Source organism: Scyliorhinus canicula, chromosome 18, assembly GCF_902713615.1.
Source record: "Scyliorhinus canicula chromosome 18, sScyCan1.1, whole genome shotgun sequence".
NCBI lineage: Eukaryota > Metazoa > Chordata > Chondrichthyes > Carcharhiniformes > Scyliorhinidae > Scyliorhinus > Scyliorhinus canicula.
In genome coordinates this window covers 39770844-39784202 of record NC_052163.1, presented here as the reverse complement: position 1 = coordinate 39784202, position 13359 = coordinate 39770844, and positions in this window count along the sequence as shown.

The window sequence follows — 13359 nt, the reverse complement described above, 5'->3', positions numbered from 1 at the left end:
TTTTAGAAGGGTGACTAGCAACATCATGAGCTTTGTTTGGGCGCATGGGACCCCGAGGGTGAAGAGGGTCTTCTTGGAGCGGGGTAGAGATGGGGTGGGGGCTGGCGTTACCCAATCTCTCGGGGTACTACTGGGCGGCCAATGTGTCGATGGGCCCTGGTAACGGCACCGTGGCCGCTCCCTCCTACGAGGTATACCACGAGTCCGGTAGTGGCGGCTACCCTCAAGATCTGGGGGCAGTGGAAGCGACATAGGGGAGAAGTGGGGGTGCTCGATGGAGGCTCCGTTAGGGGGAACCATAGGTTCGTCCCGGGGAATATTGTTGGGGGATTTCAGGGTTGGCACAGAGCGGGCATCAGACAGCTGAGGGACCTGTTTATTGATGGGAGGTTTGCGAGCCTGGGGGAGTTGGAGGAGAAATTTGGGCTCCCCCGGGAAACATGTTCAGGTATCTGCAGGTAAAGGCATTTGCTAGACGGCAGGTGGAGGGATTCCCTTCGCTTCCCGCGAGGGGGGTGAGTGACAGGGTGCTTTCGGGGGTCTGGGTCGGAGAGGGGAAGATATCTGATATCTACAAGGTTATGCAGGAGGTGGAGAAGGCGTCAGTAGAGGAGCTGAAAACTAAGTGGGAGGGGGAACTGGGGGAACAGATCGAGGACGGGACATGGGCTGATGCCCTGGAGAGGGTTAATTCTTCCTCCTCGTGTGCGCGGCTTAGCCTCATCCAATTCAAGGTGCTGCACTGGGCCCACATGACTGGGACGAGGATGAGTAGGTTCCTTGGGGGTGAAGACAGGTGTGTCAGGTGCTCGAGGAGTCCAGCGAACCATGCCCATATGTTCTGGGCATGCCCGGCACTGGAGGAGTTCTGGAAGGGGGTGGCGAGGGTGGTGTCAAGGGTGGTGGGATCCAGGGTCAAGCCAGGATGGGGACCCGCGATTTTTGGGGTTGGGGTGGAGCCGGGAGTGCAGGAGGCGAAAGAGGCCGGTGTGCTGGCCTTTGCGTCCCTAGTAGCCCAGCAAAGGATTTTGCGACAATGGAAGGATGCGAGGCCCCCAAACGTGGAGACCTGGATCAATGACATGGCGGGTTTTATTAAGCTGGAAAAGGTCAAATTCGCCCTGAGAGGATCAGTACAAGGGTTCTTTAGGCGGTGGCAACCTTTCCTCGACTTTCTGGCTCAACGATAGGGTACTGGGACAGTAGCAGCAGCAACCCGGGGGGGAGGGGGGGAAGGGGGAGGAAAAAGGGGGAGGGGGGGGACGATGACTATGTTTGTTTATTTAATTTTAATTTATTTTTAAGTTGTCTTGTTGGGGTTGGGGGAGTGGGGGGGATATGATACATGCGTTGATACGGTCTGGGGGGTGTTACAGTTGTTATGGGTTATTTTGTTGCATTTCATTGTGAGTTGTTACATTTTATATTTTCTGTAAAAAATTCCAATAAAAATTATTTTTAAAAAAAAGAAAGTGACCCAGGCCGGGAATCAAACCAAGGTCCTCAGCGGTGTGAGGCAGCAGTGCTAGCCACTGCGCCACCATGCCACCATGCCACCCAACCACCCATTTCCTATTCCTTGCATTGTTTGCTGCCCAATAATAGTTTTGCAAGTTCAGCAACGCTAATCCCCCTCGTTAAGCCCTCTCCAAGAACACCCTCCTAGCCTGCCGACCCTTACCCGCCCACACGAATGTCAAAGTCATCCCAGTAAACTACCTAAAATGGACTTGGGCACAAAGATCAGGAGGTTCTGAAACACAAACAAATGTAATCCATTACCTCCCTCACCCAATCAGGGCCCCCAGCCCCTGTACTTTCATCTCCACCATCCTCAGGAACTCCAGCTATACAATTTCTGGTAAAACAACTCAAACACGTCATTCACCTCCTCTGGCTCTAACCACCCTACCCCCGCCATCTCTCACCCTCCCAATTTCCTTCACCGCCGAGCACCTTCTCAACTGACGCACAGGCATCCTGCTGGCTTTCTCCGCATATTCGTATATTGCTCCACACTGGCCCTGCACAGCTGCCCCACCGCCTTTCCCGTGGACACAAGTGCAAACTCCATCTGGAGCTCTCTCTCTCCTTCAACTGCACCTCCTCAGGTATCTGCGGGTCAACCCTCAGAATGGCCTCCACCAAGCTCAAGTTCTCAGCCTGCTCCACCCTCTTTTGTGTGCCTGGTGATGGAACCATCAATTTAGCGAACACGTGTAGTTGGATCTGAACAGAGGCTTTAATACACTTACAATAGAGCCAGCCTATTCATCGTTGAACTTCAGGTGAACTGGCAGGCTGGCTCTAAGGCACTGATCTTTATACATCGGTCCCAGGGGGAGGAGTCCTGGGAAGAGCCAAGGGAGGAGCCCAGTACAAACTCTCGCGTACCCTGGTGGTCGGAGAGTGCAACTGCACTTACAATGGGTAGATAACGAACATATATACATGGAGTGATATTGGCAACTATATATAGTGTGAATCACATTCACCACATTCACCCCCTATTAAAAAAATCAAGTCCGGTGGGGGTGATGGCTCAAAGAGTCAGTCTGTCCGGTGGACAAATTGTCCGTTTTGATCTGCAGAGCACCGGGGTTGCATCCTCTTGTGGTGGCTGGGGTACGGTTGCCGGCTCCGGGGCGAGTCTTGTCCGAGCCTCACACACCTCCTGGTCGAATGGAGACTGGGGGCGCGGGGGGCGGGCTGGTGCTGGCGCTCGGGGCTGGTGGGGCGAGCTCGCAGAATCGGGGGCGCAAGGGGGCAGCCACATAGGGAACGGGGAAAGGAGTTCCTCGGTGGGGGTAGATGGGGGGCTGGATCCAGCGGGTGCCAGGTCCCGGAGGGATACTGTGTCCTGGCGACCGTCCGGGAACTCAACAAATGCGTACTGTGGGTTGGAATGAAGCAGGCGCACCTTTTCAACAATGGGGTCGGTCTTGTGCGCCCTGACGTACGTCCTTAGGAGAACCGGGCCTGGCGTCCTCAGCCACGCCGGAAGTGAGACCCCTGTGGTAGTGCCCCTGGAAAAAATTAAAAGCCGCTCATGGGGGGTTTGGTTGGTAGCTGTACACAGGAGGGATCTAATTGTGTGGAGCGCGTCAGGGAGGACTTCCTGCCATTGGGAAACTTGGAGCTTTCTGGGCCTGAGGGTCAGTAGGACGGTCTTCCAGACCGTCGCGTTCTCCCTGTCCACCTGTCCGTTCCCCCTGGGGTTGTAACTGGTAGTCATGCTCGAGGCAATGCCCTTGTCGAGCAGGTACTGACGCAGCTCATCACTCATAAAGGACACACCCTGGTCGCTGTGCACGTAGCTGGGGAAACCGAACAGGGTGAAGACACTATGCAGAGCCCTAATGACTGTGTGGGAGGTCACATCGGGGCATGGGATGGCGAAGGGGAATCGGGAGAACTTGTCAATAATGTTAAGGAAGTAAATGTTTTGTTAGTGGAGGGGAGTGGCCCTTTGAAATCGACCGGTTTGCACTCCGCACAGATCGGGCAGTCCCTGGTGACCGCTTTTACCTCCTCGTTGGAGAAAGGCAGGTTTCGGGCTCTGATGTAGTGGGCTAGCCGGGTGACCCCTGGGTGGCAGAGGTCATCGTGGATGGCTTTTAGGCGGCTGATTTGCGCGCTGGCGCATGTCCCGCGGGATAGGGCATCCGAGGGCTCGTTGAGCTTCCCCGGTCGATATTTGATATCGTAATTGTAGGTGGAGAGTTCAATCCTCCACCAAAGAATTTTGTCATTTTTAATTTTTCCCCTTTGCGAGTTGTCGAACATGAAGGCGACCGACCGTTGGTCGGTAATGAGGGTGAACCTCCTACCTGCAAGGTAGTGCCTCCAGTGTCGGACAGCCTCCACGATGGCTTGTGCTTCCTTCTCGACTAAGGAGTGTCGGAGCTCTGAAGCGGATAGGGTGCGGGAGAAAAATGCAACGGGCCGCCCTGCTTGGTTTAAAGGGGCTGCTAGCTCTACATCTGAGACGTCGTTCTCAACCTGAAAGGGAGTGGATTCATCCACCGCCTGAATGGCTGCTTTGGCGATGTCTTCCCTGATGCAGCTGAAGGCTTGGCGCGCCTCAGCAGACAGTGGAAATAGTGTGGCCTTGAAGAGTGGACAGGCTTTGTCCGCATATTGGGGGACCCACTGGGCGTAGTACGAAAAGAGCCCCAAGCACCGTTTGAGGGCCTTGGGGCCATGGGGGAGGGGGAGTTCTAAGCATGTTGTCCGGGTCTGGGCCCAGGACTCCGTTCTCCACGACGTAGTCGAGGATAGCTAGTCTGTTTGTGCGGAACACGCATTTCTCCTTGTTATATGTAATGTTTAATTTTTGGGCCGAGAAAACGGTGGAGGTTGGCGTCATGGTCCTGCTGGTCATGGCCGTAGATGGTAACATTATCCAGATACGGAAACGTGGCCCGCAGCCCGTACTGGTCTACCATTTGGTCCATTGCTCATTCGGAACACCAAAACCCCGTTAGTGACGCCAAAGGGAACCCAGAGGAAATGGAAGAGGCGGCCATCGGCCTCGAACGCCGTGTAGTGGCGGTCCTCCGGGCGGATTGAGAGCTGGTGGTATGCAGACTTCAGATCCACCGTGGAAAATACCCGATATTGGGCGATCTGGTTTACCATGTCTGCAATTCTGGGGAGGGGATACGCGTCTAGGAGCGTAAAGCGATTGATGGTCTGGCTATAATCGACGACCATGCGGAATTTTCCCCCGGTCTTGACGACCACCCCCTGAGCTCTCCAGGGACTGTTACTGGCCTCTATGATCCCCTCACTGAGCAGCCTTCGGACCTCCGTTCTGATAAATACCCTATCCTGCAGGCTGTACCGCCTGCTGTGGGTGGCTACCGGTTTGCAATCCGGGGTGAGGTTGGCGAAGAGAGGAGGGAGGGGCGATGCTGCAGATAGTGAGTGGGGGCAGGGGCCCGCCGAAGCTGAGGGTGAGACTCTTGAGATTACATTGGAAATCCAAGCCTAAGAGGAGTGGCGCGCAGAGGTCGGGCAAGACATACAGTTTAAATTTGGAATAACTAGCGCCTCGAATCGTTAGCGTTGCTGTAGTGCAGCCTTGGATTTGGATGGAATGGGAGCCCGAAGCGAGGGCGATAGTTTGGTTGATGGGATAAATAGGGAGGTAACAACGTCTTACCAGCTCTGGGTGTATGAAGCTCTCTGTGCTCCCGGAGTCGAAGAGGCACGACGTGTTGTACCCGTTGATCTGGACCTCCGGCATCGTATTTCTCAGATGCTTGGAGCGAGATTAGTCGAGGGTGACCGTGTTGAGTTGCGGGCCGCGTGGTGAGTGCCCGGGGGAGTCGAATTCTTCCGATCGGGCGTCCTGTCGAGTAGATGCCGCTGTGTTCTGGCGAGTTTGATGCAGGAACACTGCGCTGAGTTGTGGGCCATTTGGTGACTGCCCGGGGAGGGCGTACTCCTCCGATGAGCTGTTTGAGTCTGGGGATGCAGCTAGGGCCCGTGGATCGCATGTGGAGGGTGGTGATGAAGATGGCATCCAAGATGGTGGCCCCCATGGATAGCACGTGGCGGGAAGGGGCGGAGCCTGAGCGTGGGCTGCAGCGTTTCGGGCCCCGCGGGCCTGCTGGTGCTGGGGGCGATGTTTTTGGACTGTTGGGGTGTTGAGGGCTGGGGCCCTTCTGCCGAGGCACACTTTAGCATAGTGGCCTTTCTTCCTGCAGCTGCTGCAGGTCACGGATCGGGCTGAGCAGTGCTGCCGCGGGTGCTGGTTTTGTCCATAGAAGTGGCAGGCTGGAGCAGTTGAATAACTGGTTTGGCGAGCTGAGTAGCTGGCTGGGGGAGCTGAGTAATTAGCTGGAGCAGCTAGATAATTTGAGTTGTTGACTGTGACAGTAGGACCGGCTGTGGCAGTGCGATAGCTGGGGGGCCTTACGGCACAGGCTTGGGGGGTCCTCAGGTTGGGAGGCCCATGCGGGGTTAGCGGGGTCCGCGGGAAACAAGTTGAGGCTGCGGAAGGAAACTTCCATCGTGATAGCAGCCTCTACGGTAGTCTCTAAGCCCTGGGCCCCATTTTCTAATAGTCTCTGGCGTACATAGCTAGATCGAAGGCCCGCTACAAAAACATCCCGCTCAGCAAGCTCCCTATGTTCGGCCGCGGTTACAGCCTGGTAATTGCAGTCATTTGAGAGATTGTTCAACTCGCGTGCAAATTCAGCTAAAGTTTCAGTAGCCCGTTGTCGGCGAGTCGTGAACACACGGCAGGCAAAGACCTCGTTCATGGGCCTAATATACATTTTGTCCAAAATCGCCAGCGCAGTGGTGTAGGAACCGGCTGGATTTAATTGTGTAGAAATTCTGTGGCTTACCCTCGCGTGCAGTAGGCTGAGCTTTTGTTCCTCCGTAGTTTCAGCAGTGCTGATTTTGGCCAGGTAGGCCTTAAAGCATTTCAGCCAGTGGCAGAAGGTTTCTTTCGCCTCTGCATCCTGCGGATCGAGTTCTAGACGTCCTGGTTTTAGAGTGGATTCCATGCTTTACTTCGGCAGCTTCTTAATTGATGGAACCATCAATTCAGCGAATGCGTGTAGTTGGATCTGAACAGAGGGTTTAATACACTTACAATAGAGCCAGCCTATTCGTCGTTGAACTTCAGGTGAACTGGCAGGCTGGCTCTAAGGCACTGATCTTTATACATCGGTTCCAGGGGGAGGAGTCCTGGGCGGAGCCAAGGGAGGAGCCCAGTACAAACTCTCGCGTACTCCCAGAGTGACTCCCCTGGTGGTCGGATAGTGCAACTACACTTATAATGGGTAGATAACGAACATATATACATGGAGTGATATTGGCAACTATATATAGTGTGAATCACATTCACCACACCCGGATCGAGATAACCCCCCCCCCCCCCTTACCACCACCTTCAGTGCCTCCCATGACATGGAGGTAGAAGCCTGCCCTGTGTTATTCTGCTCCATAGTTTCGGATAGCCACACCTATCTCCTCGCAAACCTCCTTATCCAGCAATAACCCCATATCCACCCTCCACTGCAGCCGTTGGGGACTCCCCTTTGCCACCCACAAATTCACCCAATGTGGCGCACAGTCAGACACCACGATCGCCGAATACTCCGAACCAACCACCCCCGCCAACAGCGCCTTCTCCAGGACAAAGAAGTCAATCCAGGAGTACACCCAGTGGACGTGCGCGAAGTACGAAAATTCCTAATGTATTCTATCCTCACCTGCTGCACCACCGGAACATTCCATCCAATCCTGCCGGAGGAAACATGTGATTGTCAAAGATCCGTGCCCACGGGGACATGCCTTCCATTCATGGATCAAAATGGATAATTTATGATGAATGTCAGGAGGTTATTTGCAGAGAGCCTGAGCAAAATATGCTTGGACTTCAGAGTAGAACAGTTGAGGTAAAAATCATTTAAAAAATAGTTGGATGGCACAATGACAGGAGTGTCATCTGGAATGATGAGCTGAAATAGGCTGAGTGATCTTTCTCACCCCTATCTAGTTTGTGGTTTTGTTCATTGTTGAACCAATTATTATTCAAAAATGTCTAAGTGTGCTTCAAAACTAAATTATCCTATTGACCTCATAAAAGGAACAATACATATATATCTAATATATCAGAGATTATTTCCTCGGGTGGATGAAGCTGTTACAATGGGGCATAACTATAAGGTTCAGGTTGGGAGGTATAGGAAGGATGTCCGAGGTAGGTTCTTTACTCAGAGAGTGGTTATGGTGTGGAATGGACTGCCTGCTGTGATAGTGGAGTTGGACACTTCATGAACTTTCAAGCGGTTATTGGATAGGCACATGGAGCACACCAGAATGACAGGGAGTGGGATAGCTTGATCTTGGTTTCGGACAATGCTCGGCACAACATCGAGGACCGAAGGGCCTGTTCTGTGCTGTACTGTTCTGTGTTCTATGTGACAGTATTGGCTGCTGTAAACTGGGTACTTTCCATTTTGCAAATGCAAATCGCTTATTGTCACGAGTAGGCTTCAAATGAAGTTACTGTGAAAAGCCACTAGTCGCCACATTCCGGCGCCTGTTCGGGGAGGCTGGTACGGGAATTGAACCGTGCTGCTGGCCTGCCTTGGTCTGCTTTAAAAGCCAGCTCTTTAGCCCTGTGCCCTTAATTGTTTTCAATAATTAAGTTCAAGTACAGGCAAGGTAGATCAAACTAAATGTTTTTCTCTTACAAATGTTATACGTCACTACACACACTGCACATCACTGCACACACTTGTTTAACTTTAAACAGCATTGAATCTTCACGCTTGATGCATTTCATCTCCTCCTTCTTATTCATCCATTTGACCAATCCTTGTCCGATGTGATGCAGTTGCCTCAAAGTACTTTCACTGAATGCACTGCATCCATAGGGTGAAGACGGCAGCTTCGCTTACTCATAGGTCTCTTCTCGCTTGTTGCAGGTGGAGTGCCAAATGCAACGGAGAGACACACAATTGAGGAAGGTTTTCACAAAGAGTGCAGCTCACAGTGGAAGATTCTCTGGAAATAGAAGTCACATCTGCATCCCTTCCAATTGAATCTGGAGACAGGGAGTTTGTCCGTATGCGATGGCAGAATTACAAGTATCTCTGACACATATATTTTGGTTTGGTTTCATCAGTTGTTGTACTACAAGTATGGTGATAGTCAAAATTGTGAGTTTGCCACAGCAAATTTATATAATCTCTTGTCCCTTCTGGGGCCTTCACCTGTACACGTGTCGCAGGGCATCCCTGAAGTAGATTCCTCAGAGATCTTATTCCTCCCAAGCGCAGACTGTCACAGGACCTACAGCCATGCACTAATCTAGATACTCACACTGGGATGACTCCACTTAGACAGTTAGTTGTATTTTCCCCATACTAATTCACACCTGAGAAATAAGCACAAATAGACATTTATGGTAGGGGGAGATGTAAAGCACCTGCACCAGGGGTTACACCCTCTCTTCAGTTCTAGTCTCTCAACAACTGGAAACAGATGCTAAATCCCAGGCACTGATGCTGAGAAGGAGAACGTTGGAGGTGCACGAGCAACACTCAGATACTGACGGACATGCCACCACACTGCACAATAGCAGAGTGGATGGAAGAGTCCCACTCACTGCTAATGGGTTTGTGGCAAGAATGTCTGCTATGGAGATGATGACACTAAGATGAGTGGTAAAGCAAAAAGTGTAGAGGATACTGGAAGTCTGCAGAGGGATTTGGATAGTTTGAGTGAATGGGCTAGGGTCTGGCAGATGGAATACAATGTTGGCAAATATGAGGTTATCCATTTTGGTAGGAATAACAGCAAAAGGGAAAATTATTTAAATAATAAAATATTAAAACATGCTGCTGTGCAGCGAGACCTGGGTGTCCTAGTGCATGAGTCGCAAATGGTTGGTTTACAGGTGCAACAGGTGATTAAGAAGGCGAATGGAGATTTGTCCTTCATTGCTAGAGGGATGGAGTTTAAGACGAGGGAGATTATGCTGCAACTGTATAAGGTGTTAGTGAGGCCACACCAAGAGTATTGTGTTCAGTTTTGGTCTCCTTACCTGAGAAAGGACTGGCGTTGGAGGTGTGCAGATGAGATTCACTAGGTTAATCCCAGAGTTGAGGGAGTTGGATTACCAGGCGAGATTGAGTAGACTGGGACTGTACGCGTTGGAATTTAGAAAGATGCGGAGGGATGTTATAGAAACATATAAAAGAATGAAGGGAATAGATGGGATAGATGCGGGCAGGTTGTTTCCACTGGCGGGTGAAAGGAGAACTAAGGGGCATAGCCTCAAAATAAGGGGAAGTAGATTTAGGACTGAGTTTAGGAGGAACTTCTTCACCAAAAAGGTTGTGAATCTATTGGATTCCCTGCCCAGTGAAGCAGTTGAGGCTCCTTCATTAAATGTTTTCAAGACAAAGATAGATAGTTTTTTGAAGAATAAAGGAATAAAGGGTTATGGTGTTCGGGCGGGAAAGTGGAGCTGAGTCCACAAAAGATCAGCCATGATCTAATTGAATGGCAGAGCAGGCTCGAAGGGCCAGATGGCCTACTCCTGCTCCTAGTTCTTATGTTCTTATGTATGGAAATATGAAAGTGGGAACTCAATTCACTTTTTATGTTTAGGACCTTTTGTTATGATAAAAGAGCAACATGAAATAAGTTGTTGTTTCATAATAGGTGAACCATTGCACTATTTCCCCTCATCAACCACCCCAAGAATGTCAAAAAATATTTTATTACTGTCATAAACACAAGTCCATCTCATTGCAGCCTTTTAGGCTGGTTTAGCACAGTGGGCTAAACAGCTGGTGTGTAATGCCAGCAGCGTCGGTTCAATTCCCGGCCTCCCCGAACTGGTGCCAGATATTTGCGACTAGGGGATTTTCACAGTAACTTCAATGAAGCCTACTTGTGACAATAAGCGATTATTATTATTATTTAATGCTGTAAAGACACTGTTAACAACAGGATTTGTGGTCCTGATGTGCCATTCAATCTCAGAGATTCAGAAAGGGTTGAAACTGTGAGTCTTACTGAAGCAGGTAATATTCTGGGAAATTCCCCTCTGAACTCTGAAGGCAACCATAAAAGGACCAAGAGACCACCTTGGTTGGATCACACCAAAACAAATGACTCACTTTCTATAACCAGACATGTTAGCACTTGCTGAAACATGAAAGTTCCCTTTTGAAAAAATGCAGTCAATCTCCATTGCATATGCAAGTAACTTAATCTTTAATCACTATGAAAAGCAGTGCCTCCTACTTCTGTAGCTTGTATTTCTAATCATTGGGATCAGTTGTGATTCTTTCATTATTTTACACATTTTACCTTCCATTTTTTATGTAAAAAGCTCCAGCTTTCTAGCCCTACCCTGGTAACTAAGAACCCTTGAACAAGGTCTCAATCTTATGGCATTCTTCTCAACCTTTTGGAGGGTCTTTGTATCATTCATTGGGAGGGATTTTATAGATTCACCAAAAAGCAGGAAATGTGACATAAGACCATTAGACATAGGAGTAGAATTAGGCCACTTGGTCCATCGAGTCTGCACCGCCATTCAATCATGGCTGATATTTCCTCATCCCCATTCTCCTGCCTTCTCTCCATAACCCCTGATCCCCTTATTAATCAAGAACTTATCTATCTCAGCCTTGAAGACACTCAGTGAATTGGCCTCCACAGCCTTCTGCTGCAAAGAGTTCCACAGATTCACTACCCTCTGCCTGAAGAAATTCCTCCTCATCTCTGTTTTAAAGGATCGTCCCTTTAATCTGAGATGGTGTCCTCTGGTTCTAGTTTTTCTACAAGTTGAAACATCCTCTCCATGTCCACTCTATCCAGGCCTCGCAGTAACCTGTACGTTTCAATAAGATCCCCTCTCATCCTTCTAAACTCCGTGTACAGACCCAGAGTCCTCAAAGGTTCCTCATATGACAAGTTCTTCATTCCAGGGATCATTCTTGTGAACCTCCTCTGGACCCTTTTCAAGGCCAACACATCCATCCTTAGATATGGGGCCCAAAACTGCGCACAATACTCCAAATGGGGTCTGACCAGAGCCTTATACAGCCTCAGAAGTACATCCCTGGTGATGTACTCTAGCCCTCTTGACATGAATGCTAACATTGCATTTGCCTTCTTAACTGCCGACTGAACCTGCACATTAACCTTAAGAGAATCGTGAACAAGGACTCCCAATTCCCTTTGTGCTTCTGTTTTCCAAAGCATTTCCCCATTTAGAAAATAGCGTATGCCCAGATTCCTCCTTCCAAAGTGCATAACCTCACACTTTTCCACATTGTATTTCATTTGCCACTTTATTTTCACTCTCCTAGCTTGTCCAAATCCTTCTGCAGCCCCCTTGCTTCCTCAATACTCCTGCCCCTCTACAGTTCTTTGTATCATCTGCAAACTTAGCAACAGTGCCTTCAGTTCCTTCTTCCAGATCATTAATGTATATTGTGAAAAGTTGTGGTCCCAGCACAGACCCCTGAGCCACACCACTAGTCACCAGCTGCCACCCTGAAAAAGACCCCTTTATCCCCACTCTTTGCCTTCTGCCAGTCAGCCAATCCTTTCTCCATGCCAGGATCTTATCCTGAACACCATGGGCTCTTAACTTATTTAACAACGTGAGATGAGATACAAAATCTAGATTTTTTGATGTTGTGTTGGAAGAGAGAAATGGGACAGGATTCTCCATTAGCCGACGTTGAATTCGGGAAAGGTGATTGGGCGGAGAATCGGTTCCGATGCCAAAATCGCGGCAGGCGCCGATTTGACACCAAATCGCAATACTCCAGCACGGACAGCGGCGTCAATGCATTCCAGAACGCACGTACAGTAGACACCGTTTGCATATTATTAGCGGGCCTGACCCAGTGCTCTCTGGGGCCTTCACGATTCTCCGCCTCCGATGGGCTGAGTTCCCGACGGTGTGGTTCACTTGTGCTTTTAAAAATCGGGAAATCGGAATGGCGGCGGCTGAGGGAGAGAGAAGGGGTACGGAATGTGTCCAACATCACTATAGTTTGCTGACAGCTGTGTCGCTGGCCGGGGGCTTCTGCCAGGCCATGGGGATTAGTGCAGAGTGGCCAGAAGGTGGGCTGTGGGGTCAGGGCAGACGGGCACGGTACACCATTGCCGCAGCCGGCAATGCAGCCATGCAGCTGCACACACCGCTAACAGCCCACTTTGAGCTTGGTGCCACGGGTCGTATAGGTGTCCCCTCAGGGCAGCCCCCTGGGTGCCCTCTGACCCCAGCTGACCCATCAGCTGTATGGGCACGCTCCAGCACAATCCGTGCCACCTTGTTGGCTGGAATGTGTGTGTGTGTGTGTGTGTGGGGATCGTAATGTATATGTGCGGCTGCAGCTTGTCAGCCTCCTGAGCGTCAACCACGGACCCAGCGAATCCCGCACAGTTTTTCATTGTAATTGATTGTGTTCCACGCAGCACCGGTGCTAGCCCCTCAAAAGTAGCGGAATCCGTCCAGTTGCGGCGCCAGCTTTTCTGTCGGAAACGTCCACAAATTCTGTGTTGGCGTCAACACTTCTCTGAATCAGAGATGAGTGAAATGGAATGCTGGAAGTGTGTGCTGAGCCCCAGCGACTGCCTGCAACAGAGCCTGTATTTGTAATAAAGTTGAATATTCATTAGTGTAACTATTTGAAAATATATCCTAATTTGGGATCAGGCTTCTCCAACCACGCAAAAAGAAAAATTCAGAAAGGTAAAGCCAGAAAGTGGAGCTGAGTCCACAAAAGGAGCTGAGTCCACATGATCTCATTGAATGGTGGAGCAGGCTCGAGGGGCCAGATGGCCTACTCCTGCTCC